Consider the following 16111-nt stretch of genomic DNA (forward strand, 5'->3'; position numbering starts at 1 on the left):
ATATATTTTACTGAGATAGCGCATACATAGCGCAAAACAAAAACATATAAAGGGACATATCAAAAGAGTGGGGAAGCTTTTGCATGTTTTGTTCAGCAAGATGATATTCAAAGATGACCACCACTTTTGGGATTTTTGAAATGTAAATTAAATCGCTCGAAGTAAAAAGCTAATGTTACAACACACAACTAACGTACGGCTATAAACAGAGTACATCTGTTCACACAACTTAAAGGTCACCACCACTAAGCATCTTACTCCACAATTACTTTACCGATTTTTCTGTAAATTGATCGATGTAGAAGTTGTAAAGTATCTGAAATTGTTTAGCTTAAATCAATGGCTACAGTTGTGAAGACGCCATCTATGCATGTAACCCCCTGATCTCTGATAAACATTATAAGAAACAAGAGGAAACAACCAAAGTTTAATTCTGTAATCATTTACATCAATATATCTGCAATTTTACATGCTTACATTTACAGCATAACTACAAATCTGGTTCTTATTAGAATGGATTTCATTGATTACAAGGACAGTTTATGAGTCCACTTTTACACACCATGTCACCTGATTACCTGATTTTGCCGCTATGCTCCGTGTCTGACCTGGCCCCTGTTTTTGTTATTCTGTTTTTGCTTCACATCCCTCATGTTGGGTCACAGTTATGTAACAAATCCATCAGATAATTGCAGAAAGTGGGTCGTGGACAGTTTAGCAGCTATCTGCCGTGACACAGATCCAGTTTTTCAGATCCAGGAGTGGATTATTATTGGTGCGAGTTCATGAGGCTAGACAGCTATCTAAAATATGGATCTATAGTGGCATGCTGACAAACATTGTGAAGAGCAGGTGGTGCAGATTACAAATCAACGGTACGATACCTCATAGGTCATAAAAGGTTTGTCATACCAGGTCGCCACAGGGTTGTGCCTCGGTCAGCGCCACAGATAGAAAGGTCCAGATTTCATTCAGGAACAGGCCGGCTAAGAGGCCAGGTCACATTCCCTTCTGTTCAACTTCTTCCTTGTCTCCCCGACCCTTCCTTACGACGTCTTGTGTCAGACTTTTTAATTCTGTGGCCCTTTATTTCAGATCATATGTACAGGTAACTCTTCACGCTCCGATAAGGCCCTGGAACTGGGTCAAACAGAAACATGAACCCCTTTTGTTTTAAAGGGGCCATGCCCCAGCCACGACCCCAGGACAACACGTTCAGACAGTGTGCTTAAGAAATCCTGAAGATACTGTTTGATTTTGCTTAATTATTAAGACACCTATCAGAAGCACACACATTTAAAAATCTTTAAATTTGGGTCAAATTGGCAGAAAAATCTTACCTGGAATGTGATTGGTTGGTTGATTTGTTGGTTACACTTTAGATTACAGCCCCCAATTTACATCATATGCACTGCAGTGTTACATTGTCATCTTTTATACAAACTGTGAACCAGGACAGTTCGTACCGAAACCTATAAGGCCTGGGAAGCTTGGATGCTGGGATTATGTTATAGTACTGAGTTATACGTTGCAAGTTGCATATAACTGACAAATCACCATCATCTCACCACTTTCTGATTGACCAGCAATTAAAAAGATGATGGAAACAAAAATTCTGGCGAGACATCAGGCTGTACTTCAAGGTAAAACAATACATTTGATAACAGCTACCGTTAGCATTCAACCACTTCCTTGCTAACATTAATGTGTGTTTGCACTTTCTGACTCAAATAAATGTTCATATTTTAGAATGGATTTATGCCTTTCCTATTGCACCACTATCAAACTTAACATTTTGATACTGTACGTTAATGGGACCTACCAGCTGGAACACAGCAGAACAAGATTTGAGCTTCCCACCTTGAGCGTGATGTCAGAGGAAACTGGCCACAGTGTGATTGTGGTCAGTTCTATTATCACAAATGACCCACTGAACAATTATCTGAACATTATTTTTATTTTTTTTAACACTTCTGCATCACTCAAAAACCTATGGGTCAAGCAAACTAAATTAAACTTGGGGTACTTAAATTAACTTAGGTTGTACATCTGTGTATTTACTTTGCAATATATATTCAGGGGACACTATATTGTTTGCGATTTGTCTTAATTGTTTATTAACCAGGTTTTTGTCGAAGCCAGAGGAGTCCAGAGTTCAAAACAATGTACTTCCTTTAATCTTCACATTCACTTCTCAAAATGAGTTGGAGATCTGGGGGATTTCAGTGCATATATGTGTCTGCATTGATATGAAAATCGAATGAAATGTGTTGCATTATTTTAGGGGACCAAAACAAATCAAATCAAAATGAAACTTCAGATATGTCCCAGAATAAACAGTCAAGTGAAAAACTTAAATATCCCAATATCCCTAACTTATTTTAAGGGGGTGTATTTAATTCAAATGCCGCACTGTTTGAGTTCCACAGTAAATCAATGGAGGAAGGGTTTTGTACATCAGTAGCTGTATTTTCCATTTGGTCTTTTATAACAGTTTACATTTGGTGTTATATAGTTGTTGATTTAAAATTTTTTTTTACCTGATGCTTAAAAAAGAATATTTTCTTCATACTGTAAAGTGTACTTAAAGTGTATTTGAAAATATTGAGGTAAATGTAAAATACATGTATGTTAACTGTTGTTCTTTTGTTACCTGAAAAAGGCTTCTTCTTTTTCATTTAATGTGATAAATGAAAGGAAATTAATATGAAAGACGAGTGAAAACCGGATGAAATTGTAGTGTTTTAAACAGATAAAATGTGGGGGGAGAGTAGTCTGAATTGGGTTCTGGAGCTATGCTCCACCTCATACATCGTACTCATCTGCCAGCCGCGAGCGATTCCAAGCCAGTGAACGTCGCATCCACCGGCGGTGCTGAGAAACTGCACCGTTCAGCTTCTCCTGCTATGGCCGCTCACAGTGGCCCATGTTTGCTGTTCACTCGCTCACCCGAATCAGGTGATACCCTGCTAGGGTAACTATTGGCTCTTGTCTCAGACCTTCCCCGAGGTGATTGGTGGAGTGACGAGCACTCAGCATGTGACCTCTACAATGAGCTTCCGCCCACGGAAGTACAAATGCGAGACGACCCGTATTAATACCGCAGTACATATACATGTACTCTTTGTCACGGTGCGCTAAAATACCAAAATCGTTCATTGTTGTTGAGGCTGTCAGTGGAAGGAAAAACCGAGCGCCGTCATTTTTGTAGTTTTCTGTTTTCACTTTTTGTATTTTAGGTTTATCAATGTGAACAGCTCGTGGACGCGCGTGGCATGCTGGGAAATAGCGCCGTTTTCATTGTTTTTTTCTAATCTTTCTAATCCAGTTTAGACTTAAACATAGCAAGTAAACAAAAAACTTCCTAACAACTTTATAAGACTTATGGGACTACAGAGAAGGTAAAGGCTTTGTTGTAACGACAATCAACCTTTCTCGGGTTAAATAAGCAATATATTTGGATTATAATCTTCCATTTGGAAACTAGAAAACAGATTGTGGGAAAATGTTGATGTTTCCTCAAAAATGAAACCTACTGATGTGGCCCGAAAGGTGTCAGTTTCCTGGATAGAATAAGAAATACATTAAGAAAGTGTGTTTATTTGTTTGTTTGCCCATTTTCAGTGTTGCATTTCCAAAAACAGCACATGGGGGCAACTGTAACAACCCATAATACCCTCATATAAATACCCTAATATAAAGGACCACAATAAACACCCCAGAGCATAGATTTTTCCGTGATAATTGCAATTTGAGAATAACAAGTGCTACGAACATAAAGGCTAAAATCAAATGTGTTTTTAAAGAAAATATATAGATACAAAAATACACAAATAAATGTATATTAAATACCTAAATAAATGAATAAATACACAATAATATACCAAAATCATTCAGTACATGAATTAATATGTAATTGTATCATGAGTTCATAAATAAAAACATGAATAAATCATTATAATAAGTGCATAATAAAGTAAATCATAAATAATTTATTAATTGTGAAGATTTAAAGTAGTGCTTAATTGTCACCATGACTACATCACACATTTTTGACACATCAAACCTCTCTCATTGAGCTTTTGAGGTTTGTGTCTGTAAAATATGTTAAATGTTTAAGTGCTTAATACATCTAAAAACAAATAGTAATAGCTTTCAGCTAGTATGTCAGCATTGAAGCTGAGACTTTAATTTATTTCCCATTAAATAAAACAATTCAACATTTGCTTTTACAACACCTGGTTCCATTTTTTAACATTTCTCAAGGGATCAGTCATTTTCCCACACGTTCCCTGCAATGACTCCATGTGACCAGTAGATGTCAGGCAGACACAATCTCACATTTCTTTTCTCAGTCATGACAGTGATGCTGTGTGCCTATGCATCTCTTGGTGTCATCAGTTTTTTGTTCTCCCCACAGACAGTTGTTAACATCATCAGTCAACCTGTGCTGCAATGTTTAATAACACTCCAGGACCCCGAGGAGATGTCATTACCTAAAAACTAAAAGCTCAACGTAGCAGGTGTGTAATGAACTTGGCCAGATGTCCCAGCTGGCAGGGAAACACATTCGTCCCTCACATCCCTCAGCCCACAGGTGAGGTATTTATTGTCCTTTCACTTGAAGGAATTCAGGGCTGAAACGCGCACATGCACACAGACAGCTCCGTAGGCGGCGGTGAACATCCTGCTTCCTTGGTCATACAATAAGTGGCCAAAGCGATGTGAGACAACAGCAAAGAAAGAGTGGATAATGTGTGACAGAGGGAAGAAAAAGGAATGCTGTGACAGAATTATGAACTTGTGGTAGACTGTCGAGCTTCACGATGAATGAAATTAGAAAAAATAAAAACATCTCCAAGGACAGCAGGCTCTACAAGGTGCTTCTTGTCTGCTCACACCAGATGCTAACACATTTGTTTCACCTGCCAGTATGGCAAAGAAAGGAGACATCTCTTGAAATTGGTTATACAGCTGCCAGTGTTCTGCATCCAAGCCATCATCCCCTAAAATCAACGGCAGCCTATTTCACAGAGAGATATTTCTGGGGGCCATTCTTTTTTTTCTTTTTTTTTTGAGTAACCTTGGTACACCCCAGGAGGAAGAGGAAATAGTTTGACCCAAATCATCATCGGTGTCCTTGAAGACGCACTCTCATTAATAACCTCAGGAATCTGGAGACCACCTCTACTCCTCCTCCTGTCTCCTGCACCCTATCTTAACTTTTATTCCACCTCCTTTTTTGGTGTCTGTGCACCTTCACTTTTTCACACACACAGGCCCCCACAGGGCCTTAAAATCAATCTCGCAGAGACTAAAATAATCAGCCTACTTGTAGGAGAGGGCTTACCAGCAGTAACATGTACAGTAGCTCACTTCCTCAATCCTTCCTTTCACTGAGATTGAGGGCTGCCATCCACCTGAGGACTCACAAAGGTTTCCGTTAATTTCATTTGATTAATTAATGTTTGTTTTTGTTGTCAAGGAACTAACAAATATTCATCGGTCACCTATGGAGTTTTTACTGGTGCTGGAAATCCTTGAAAATGCTTGAATTTAACGGTGCAATATGTAAGAAAGACATCTGTTGAATTCATACGCAAAGCAAATAAGGAGAAGCATATTACCTGTGTAACCGTTAACTGTAGCTGCCATAAGCTAGTTAGCTCAATTAGCTGTGCAGCTGGAGGTTCGGACTTGGAGCTCGGAGACTGGATATGTGTTGGTGTTTACACCACTAGCACGGCAGCCTCAGCCTGGGGCTAGCTGGCTAGCATGATAACTTCTCTGCAACACAATAAATAAAGGCCAAAATGTCAAAACTGCCATTTTTCACATTCTGTTGATGATTTTAGTTCATTTTCAATGTTTTAAATAAATTCTTACATATTGCCCCTTGAATGTGGTGTTTTTAATTTGAAAAGTGCTTTGATTTTGGATTATGTGCTTGAAACGGCTTGAAATTATAACTGCATTACACCTTATAATCAATCTCTTGTTTTAGAGATTGTTTTATATTGCGGTATGTTTGATGCAAGTATACTCAAAAGGGAAGCGCCGCATGACAACATGAAACATTTTTGTGTTTTCCTGTAATTCGTCATCCCTCTGTAGAATCCCATCATGAAATATATTTTGGCTGGTTCATCACACAATACCACCTGATTTAAAGTGGATATTAGGTGAGATTTTAGTTGGAATACTTTCAAAAATGTTCTAAAATCATCAACAGAATAAGCATGGAAAGCAGCTTGTCTCAGTCCGAGTTTCTGTGCTAGTGGCGTAAACACTATCACTCCCCTGGCATCCAGTCCAGACCGCTAGTTGCATGGCTAACTGAGCTAACCTGCTAATGGCAGCCTCAGTTAGCAGCAGCAGGCAGTTAATTAGGTGATATTCTTTATTACAAGGTACATTCGGATGTTAGCAGACCTATTTGTTCTTTCACACCAGCAACGCAGTGAAAGGGAGAAAAACTTGAAAAAAAATAGAAAACTTAAAGATAAACTTTATTATTCCCTGTAACTGCAGAACAATTACAGTGAAAAGGAGCAAACAATAGAACACTTGTTTTCAAACCTTTGAAAAGAAAACCCAACAAAACTAAATCCCACCTATTAAATGAAAAAGGTAGTGGGAAATAAAGGTTACCGGCGCTCCATAATTGGCGACCTTTGTCTCAGCAAGTTGTGACCCTCAGACGGCTAAAGAAATATCATCGATCACCCATGCGGGATAAATATAGCACCCGGGAGCTGGCCTGTAGCGACCGCTGCATACGTCTCCTCCTCACTCGTTTGGGTAATTAACGACAGCGTTCACGGTGACGCATCCAGCTTAAAAACTTCAAACAATCCCTACCCCTGCCTGTTACAACCTTTAACTAATGAGTTCTCATGCCATTTAAATCTGCCACCATGAGGAAAAAAAATAAAACATTGGAAAACTGTAGCACTACCCAGGTCCGATCTAAAAGACACGTTTTATCCACTGAAGTCATGGCTCCTCTCTCTCCTTGTGTTCTTTCTACCTTTTCATCCTAATTCCGTTGTGTCTGCTGGAACTCTTTTCAGACGGCTATTGATTTGTAAAGGTATGCAAATTTTTTTCCCAGTAGTGAAGTCAAGGAGGCATTGCCCGCCCCACATTACAACTCAAATATAGCTGCACCAATTAAGGCCAACTCTCCTATGCTACATTAAGCATGTGGGAGAAATCATTCTGTATTAGCGTATTATTTATCTCTCAATGCCGGACTATACAGACACATACCTTGTCAGCTGTGAAATCAGCTGAAACCCATTGTGAGGTGCAGAGCACCAAATTCTCCATGAATGTGAGCATTTTTGTGGAGAAAACAAAAATCTTTTTTGCCATTCGATGTTTAAAAAATAAAATAAAATCGGAGGGTTCAGTTTTGTCCGGATAGTGTGAATGAATAATGAGTCTGTTTATGTTTTTCTTTATTCCATTTCTATCTTTTTCTTTCTCTTCTTCAGTCGTCAGAGGAGGAGTGAGGTAATTACAACCTGCCTCTGACCCACACTGGCCTGCAGCCCAAAGAAGGGTGGAGCGACAAAAAAGGGAAGAAGATGCAGAAATACGACACATTAATAGAGAGGAAAATGTTAGGAAAAAGAGGAGGAAGAGGTGGCAGAAGGGAAGAGGAAATACAGGAGTGAGTGAGTGAGTGAGTGAGTGAGTGAGTGAGTGAGCGAGCGAGGAAGGGAGGGAGGGATGCTGGAGATGAGTGATGGGAAGAAGAAGGAGAGGGCAGGCGGGATGAGAGGACAGGGGGGCGAGCAGGATGGCAGAGGGAGAAAGGGAGGGTAAGCTTCCGACAAAAGGAAGTGGGAGACAATCCAGCAAAACACATGGTGAGTGAGTGTGTGTGTGTGTGTGTGTGTGTGTGTGTGTGTGTGTGTGTGTGTGTGTGTGCACATGGACTCACGCACACGCCTGAGCAACAACGTGGCAAGGGGGTGCAAGCAGTAGATGGTCACAGCCCTAATAGCATTATATTACTTGATGCCAAATTTAAAATATACGCCACAAGGCTAGATTGCAGGCTGTTAGGGATTTGATTCTAAATTAAGCCTCTGAGGGGAAAATTTGCATGTAAATCCGTGTACTAAACCATTTCTCTATGTATGCACAACAATTAGAAGCATTTAAATCAGAGAGTTAAGACAACCAAGTGGGCGCCACAACAGCTCATAAAGACACGTGCGCACGCACAAAGAAGTGTGCTCGAGTCAGAATGGTAATTATTAAAAAATATGTCATTTTCTCAACCCCTATTCAAGCCTGCGGGGTTTATAATAGCTGATAAGTATCTAAACTCGCAAACACAAACACACTCACAAGCACACACGCACGCACACACACACAATCTCTGAGTTAAGTGCCAGTCTAGAAAGGGAGAGCAGAGGAAGCAAAGGAATGGGGATGAAACAGTGTGAGGCGACAGAGAGAGAGAAAGGGGAAGCAGAATGTGACGAAGCGAGTGATGGAGAGCCAGTGCTCTGAGCCCTTCCTTCTAGATGGCTGGTGGCCTTGAAGCCTGCCGGCTCCGAATGGCACATTTGGCACAGGGATGTTTGCTCCGAGTCCACCGAGCCGCACTGCATTTCGCCGCGCTGCCTGTTGTGCTTTAATGGCACAACTTAGTTGACCTCTTCTCTCCGCCTCGCTGGAAAACAGTCTTTGCCCAGCAGTGAAGAATGGACTTCGACGGCGAGTGGTTGTTTTTTTTCGAGCTTGGCTTTGAAGCCCCCATGGAGGTGAGGGTCAGCACTTACTGTTGCAACTACAGTGACTCATGACGATGATTCAGAATGAAATACAGTGGTCATCTCACACCTCTGCACCTGCCAGTTAGAGATCCATCTGATGATGCTCTCTCGGCCACAAACACCCAGCACCGACATCCTACCAGATTGTTGTGACTTGATATCAGCCATCCACTGCGTGATGACCATGCGTGTCCTCTGATGTTTAATATGCCAGAAAGTAGCAATCGACTGTACATTTTTCGCCTGGCACTGCTAGAGACATTCTCAAAATGCTTGTTAGTATGGTCCCTCTCAGTTCATCTGATGAACTGTATTCATTTCATTTTATGTCATCAACAGGTGCACACCAAAATCACCCTGTAGACCTCCAACCAGAGTGACACATGCAAGTTTCGGTGGTTCTTGGTCCATTTTAAAGCAGGATTTTCATTCTCAAGATGATGCAGCATGTGATGTGTGCAATACTTTTCTTTCCAGGATGGCAAAGTAACAACCCTCCCTTCTATCGTACTCAAACCATAACCGTAATCGGACACCTCATGCCTAAACTTTTTATTACATTTATCAGAAAGCTATAGTTACCTTTTACTCTGCAAATTTAGGTGTAATCACCTTTGATTCTAGATTCTGTCACTGCATTATCCTGCTTTAAATCATTTAAAAACAAACAAAACACAAAATGCCATCATACAGCTCGTCCAACGTAAGCCAAGTTGGCAAGTGGCTGATGACTGAATTTTCACTTTTGGCCAAGCTCACCCTCCACAGATTAGTGGATTCCAAACTCACAAAGTCCAGCCGGGGCTCCTTGTCTTGTGTTGGATGTCTTTCAATTGTTAATTTCCCCAAGGGGGCGTTTTACCAATAACGCGTCATGGCCTACTGTAGAATTTTGACTGTCCAAAATCATCAAAAGTAATATAAATTTGTGCATCACGACATCCAGTTGACTTTTTTTTCCATTGTGGTATGAGTAGAAAGATCTGAATACTCCCTCCAACCAGTCAAATACCCAGGAGAAGGACACAAGGACAGACACACTTCACACTCAACAGCCCTGTCTTGTTTTATTCAGACTGTCATCGTTGATCCCACTTAATGGTAATTTTTTGAGGCTGTATTTGCCTTAAGCTGCACGATAAATGACGGATCAACACTCTGAACCGTGATTTACCTGAATTTGCCTGCACATACACAATGAAGCCAGTGCGGAAACCAGCAGAAATATTCACTGATGAGACTTTATTGTTGGTGTTTCCACACACACACATACACACACACAGGTTTGTACGAATGTATTTTCAGCAAATGGAAGCAGCAGCAGACTCAAGGTCTCTTGTGATTGTCTGAGGGAACAGACTGTATGCAACTGGACGAATAGGAAAAACCATAATGCCACACAGCGTGTGTGTGTGTGTGTTTGTGAGTAAGTATGTGTGTGTGTGTGTGTGTGTGTGTGTGTGTGCGCGCCTGTGTGTGCGTGTGTGTGTGTGCGTGTGCGTGTGAGATTTGATAGATAAGAGTTTAGAGCAGGACAGAGATATCTGTTGCTTCTGTATCAAAACCATCTCTCTCTCCCTCTCTCTCTCTCTCTCCAAACACACTCTCTCACACACACACACACACACACATGAACCACTAACAACCATGTGCACGGGCATGCAACCTCACAGACGCGTAGAAACCCAGTAGTTAGTTCCTGCGTCATTACAGTAGCCATCTGTCAGTATGCAGGCACACACACACCGACTTGGCTGTATGTGTGGATCCACTGCAACACACACGTTGCACTTAAACAAACACACACACACTCACCCAGGGGAATGTTTTGACTCTGTCCTGCTCGCCCGGCTACAGTAGTCTGACGGCTTTTGCATGAAGCGTTAGATTAACGTGGATCAATCCGAGAGGTGAAAGGTCTCCTCTCTCTCTCCGTGGTTTTCTCATTTCTCCTCCTCTCCTCTTCCCTCTCTCTCTCTCTCTCTCTCTCTCCATCCCTCCCTACCCACATGAATCTGTCTGTTTGTCTGTGTCTTGCCAAAGGCTGATGTCATTGTCCACCAGCGTGCCTCCAGTGTGTGTGAGATGAAATGATGAATGTTGAGGTATAATCCCACGGTTTAATCCCGGCCACTCCCAATCCGCTGTAGCCTGCACACACACCGGACAGCCGGAGCAACTCTTTTTCTGTCAGGCGCACAGACAGGCATTTTTTTTTTTTTTTTTTTGCTTTTATTTATCACCGTAAAAAAAAACAACATGCAGGCTTTTTTGGAGGAGGGTGTGGAGGACACACATTTGGGCCTCCAGCAGCCTTTAATAATGATCTCACATTATTCAAAGATGCCCACCTGCTAGGCACAGAGAAAGAGAGAGACAGAGAGAGACAGAGAGAAAGAGAGAGAGAGAGAGAGACTCAGAGAGAAAGAGAGAGAGAGAGAGATGAAAGATTATTTATTTCTCATGGGTGGGAGACAGTGAGTGAGTGAGAGTGAGTGGGAGGGAGGGCGGCAGTCAGAAACAAGCAAACTAATTCTCACCGAAGAACAGACAGTCGTGCCAGAGCTGGAGCTGCGGCTGGTTCACCTCTCTGACGCTCTGAACAAAGAAGCCTCATCACCGCTGTGTTTTTGTATCATTTTGTTGTTGTTGTTTTTTTTTTTTCCTCTTGTTGCTGTTGTTTTTTTTCTTTCTTTCTCATCTCGAGTCCGGCTGCCCAAGTAGGACCAAAGAGTTTCCATTTTGGATAAAGGGGGGGTGGGTGCTGCACAGCACACACACACGCGCCCACACTACTTCTCCAAGCCGCGACAAGTCAAGGTAAGGCTGTTAAAACACTCAGAGCGTGCCTGAATTGTATTCGCGTTAACAACTTAACGAGATTTTTATTTATTTATTCCCCCCTTTTTTTAAATGAAAAGAAAAAGACAGGGACGTTTTCTGCCGCGCTGCTTCTTCTGCTCCTCATGATGATGGTGATGATGATGATGATGATGGTGGCGGTGGTGATGCGCGCTGTGCGGCCACCGCGCGTAAAACAGCTGCAGAGGAGAAACTGGCACACGGGGAGATGAGAAGCGACCGGCTGCTCGTCGTGCCAAAAATAAAAACAAAAAAGTTCGACTACATGTAGTTTATGCAACAACCGACTTGTTGAATTTACCCCTAAAGAAAAAAAAATCGACCGTCGCCATCACTGGAGCGATTGCGACGAACTTATTGTACTTGGGTGGTGTTTCTATCCTGACTGTAGCCTGGACATGAACTGTCTCTCTGATATGGGTGTAATGTTCAGGCTTTCTGCGCAGCATTGCAGTAAAAGGAAAGGGGGGAAAAAGGATGCTTTCATGATGATTTCTATGATGGTTTTAACGTTATAGTGGCTCCACTAAGGGAGCTCGTTTTGTGCCACTGAGAAGTTCCTCCAGCAGAGGTAGGGCTGTTTCTGTGATAGCCTGGAAGGAAAAAATAGTCCTCTTCAGTCCTCCTCACACCTTCCTCCTTCACTGCCTGCTTTCTGTGAATCTGCATCCAGCGTTTTTTTTGTTTGTTTTTTTTAATAATTTTTTTTTTTATTCACTTGTTAATTATGCATTAAACAGTCCAGAAGCACCAGCCACTTCACTTTCTCCATACTGGGTCAGCAGATTGACTGCAGGCTTGTGCTGAATAAAGGCTGGTGCTATTAGGTTTCAAGTTGGCATTTGGAAATAAACCGACGGCGAGCTGCCTCGCTGTTAATACTCAGAGTTCAGAGCAGTGGAACTGTGGCAGCAGAGCCACATGAATAATTTCGTATAAACATATCAAAATTGATTAAGTGTTTATTAAAAGCCACAACAGAGAGAACATAGTATTTCATTTTTGCAATGAAAGCAAAGTCCACCCCCTACTGGCCTCATTAACTTGCTTTACATGAGCTTGTGCAATCTGATAAACGAGGAGAGCAAAAGAGAGGAGAGAAACATCACAGGAAATCTAGTGTAGGCTACTACACTACTGCACCCCAGAGAGGGACTAAAGGAGGCTGCTGAACCAAGAAAGCGAACAAAGTGGCAGAGGAAAAGAGGCTGGGGATGACAAAAGGGGGGCAGAAGGGAGACAAAGTGAAGAAAAAAAATATGTGTGGTTTGCTCACAGATACGTCTGTGGTTTGACTTGCGAGAGCCGCCGTGTGTTCCCCGGCACAGTTGCTTTTAGCCTTTGGATGGTGAAGAAAAGCTCACTCTGCTTTTACGTAACAGGGTGCGAAGAACCTTCTATCAGGCAACATTTCAGGTGGCTCGTCTCTCGCAGTTCACACCTGTCTGCAGAGCTGTGAGCTGCACTGCACATGTCACATGATGGTTTTAACCTTCTATCTATCTATCTATCTATCTATCTATCTATCTATCTACGGGTCTCTCTCCCCTCGTTCTTCATAGTAGCCACTGTCCTTTAAGTCAACCTGTAAGCTGCAGTATTTTATGTTTGAACTCATCTCTTGAGACCTCATTTAGAGTTTGTGGAAACGCTGCAGCCTAAAGGACAAAAGGCTTTCAAATCATCTGTGTGCCTTTTTCATTGTGTACTGTACTGTTCACGGCCAAAACACATCTGCTTTCCTGGGATGTCACTGAACAAGTCAGATAGCCGACGAGCTAACACAACACGCACATAGTCAAACAAAGCTGGTCTCAACAATACACTGCGTGAGTGTGTTTTCAGGTGTGTATGTGTGTGTGAGAGAGTGTGTACTTTATGTTTTTGTAGTCGCCAGTGTGCTTTTTTTTCCCAAAAAAATTGAGAACAGAAGATCCAGCTCAGGCTATGACCTTCATCTGCACTGTTAAGCCTGCTGCCTTTCAAAAGTCCAAGATTCATTTTTGGAGATTTTCAGTGGACTGACCTTTTATGTGCACTCAGTAATGACAAACATTTGGAGGATGAAGTATTTCGGCAGATTATTAATGGACAGATAGATGGATAGAACCATCACACTCACAAGCTGACCTGGGCTGTCTAGTTATGTCCTTATCATCAACACATCTTCATACCTAAACAACTGAAAAGGTCAATCTTCAGCTGTTGCATCATGACATTGACACACGTACGCTAACGGAACTTCTTCTTAAAATCGCAGTTTGGTTAGTTTTTGGGAAGAAAACTGCTTGGTTAGGTTATGAAAAAAACATAATGGTTGGGGCGAAAATCACTGGGTTACTTCTGTAACTTACTACTTCTACTTCCATAACAAATGTATCTATACCTCATTAACTGACGTTCTGTTGCGTATGTGGCATTACTTGACTACGTTAGTGAGGCAAAATAGTCCCTCGCATTGGGCATGAACTGCAGCCTCCTGAGTTCAAGTCCTGTTCTTGTTTGACCCATCCGCACATTGTATTTTGGAAAATGTTCACCATTTATACTGTTTCTTGTGACTTCCTCCTGTACAGCTGCAGTACCTACTACAGCCACTAGAGACTGCCACCAAACAACAAACATAAATATGGGTCATAAAGACCTGCTCGTTTTTTGGGGGTTTTTTTAACCCACATGGAGGATAGGCTCATGATTGAATTGTTGACCTTTCACTCTGTTGAATTTCAATTCTTCAGTAATTCACCCGCCTTGTCTGCTTGCGACCGGAAGCCACAAGCGTTAACAGAGACAGGCAAACCAGCTTCATGGTAGCTGTTATCAGGATCATCAGGAAGCAATTTAAGTCAAAGAGTGAAACAAACCTCAGGACAACTGCTATTTTTTTATTTATTTATTTATTTATTTTATATACTATTTTAATCCCAAATTGGGAAATTCTTTTTTCCACTCACATTACACACAGGTGCGCACACACAAACACACACATGCAGTGTAGAGGAGATGAGCGAAGGGGCAGCCACACATGCCACGGCGCCCAATGAGCAGTGTTGGGGTCGGTGCCTTGCTCAAGGGCACCTCGGCAATGCCCAGGATGTGAACAGCACTCTCCAACTGCCAGTCCACATCATTCTTTTTTTTGGTCCGGGTGGGACTTGAACCGGCGACCTTCAAGTCCCCAAGCCTGCCCAAGCGGTATGGATGATGACTTATTGCCAAGTTCTGCAGAAAGTGTTCTTGCCTGTGACATGCTGCCAACACTATTGACAAGAGTGTTGTTTGAGTAATGCAGTATCTTGGTGCTTTGGCCCCCTTTGTTTCTTATTAGACAAACGCTTCATACAAAAAATGCTGCATCCACCCATCTGAATGTAATCAAATGCATGAAAGTACAAGCTTGAACCCGTGATGACACACATTGACCGGTCATGATGGATGACTGTGGGGACGTGTTCCCCTAGTCCCCTCATGCAAATACACACATGAACACATGGATTTCCATAATCACGTCTATTTTCAGTTGATTGAGTGCAGATAAAAGGCATTCCCCAACATTTTTAACATTAGAATAACAAATTAAGAGGAGATGAAGCTTTGAAGAAGGTATTCACTCTCTAGTGTCTGATTATTGTGCTGTTGAACAAGCCGGGCATCAGTCGCTGGTTATTCTGCTGACTCGCGTCTCAGTTTTGCATAGTTTTAATTTACCAGCAGGCGTTTTATTCAGTAAAAAAAAAAAAAGGGAAAATGCTGATAGGGTATTATGGTCACACTGTGTAATCAAAGATCTCCAAGTGCCTGTTTTTCTGTGTTCACATTTCCATGTTTTGAACTCAATCAAATGGAAGAGTGAGCTTTGATTGCGTACAGCAGCCGCTCACCGTCACTTCTATTGATTAGTAAACAGTCCATCAAGGGCGATGAATGTAGTTATTACAACACCTGCACAATACAAATAGATTTCGAGTAATGCCTTTATAATGGACAACCGGAAGAATGGCTGAGGATGGCAGGGACGAGTGATCCTCGTGTTTACAGTTACATTGGCGGTATCGATCAGCCCACATCATTCTCAGAGTTGACTCACTGCAGAATGAACTGGGAGGTTGAAGAAAATGTACTATTTTAAACAAAAAAAAAAAAATCTAGGAAAATTAGAGATATAAAAATCTTCAATATTTCTTATTGATTGACAATTACAGATGGGTTGACGCTGGAGAGAGAGAGAGAGCACATCAGATCCAGTCCTGGCACAGCGGATGAGATTTAGATTTATGTTCGTGTGGATGCTGCTGCAATGCGGGCATCAATATCCCATTATATTGTAATGGTATATCATAATGGCTGATAACAGTGGATGTGGTAAACCCCCTCGGATTCTCGTGTAGAGTAATCTGACTGTTTCCCACTGAGATTCTGCTGCTGAGGCACAGGAAACAGAGTCGTTGCTTCAA

The 16111-nt window shown here is 41.8% G+C and overlaps 1 protein-coding gene across 2 annotated transcripts in view; it reads left to right on the forward strand.

The window, feature by feature from the left end:
• The first annotated feature begins 10899 nt into the window (after positions 1–10899).
• Positions 10900–16111, forward strand: part of camkvl (CaM kinase-like vesicle-associated, like) — a 40655-nt gene continuing 35443 nt past the window's right edge. Inside the window, exon 1 of one of the 2 annotated variants that reach the window (XM_030423308.1) lies at positions 10900–11615. The gene's annotated coding sequence lies outside the window, so the exon portion shown is untranslated. The remainder of the gene's footprint in view (positions 11616–16111) is intronic. The other variant, XM_030423309.1, reaches the window with a different exon arrangement.

Source organism: Sparus aurata, chromosome 7 (assembly GCF_900880675.1).
Source record: "Sparus aurata chromosome 7, fSpaAur1.1, whole genome shotgun sequence".
NCBI lineage: Eukaryota > Metazoa > Chordata > Actinopteri > Spariformes > Sparidae > Sparus > Sparus aurata.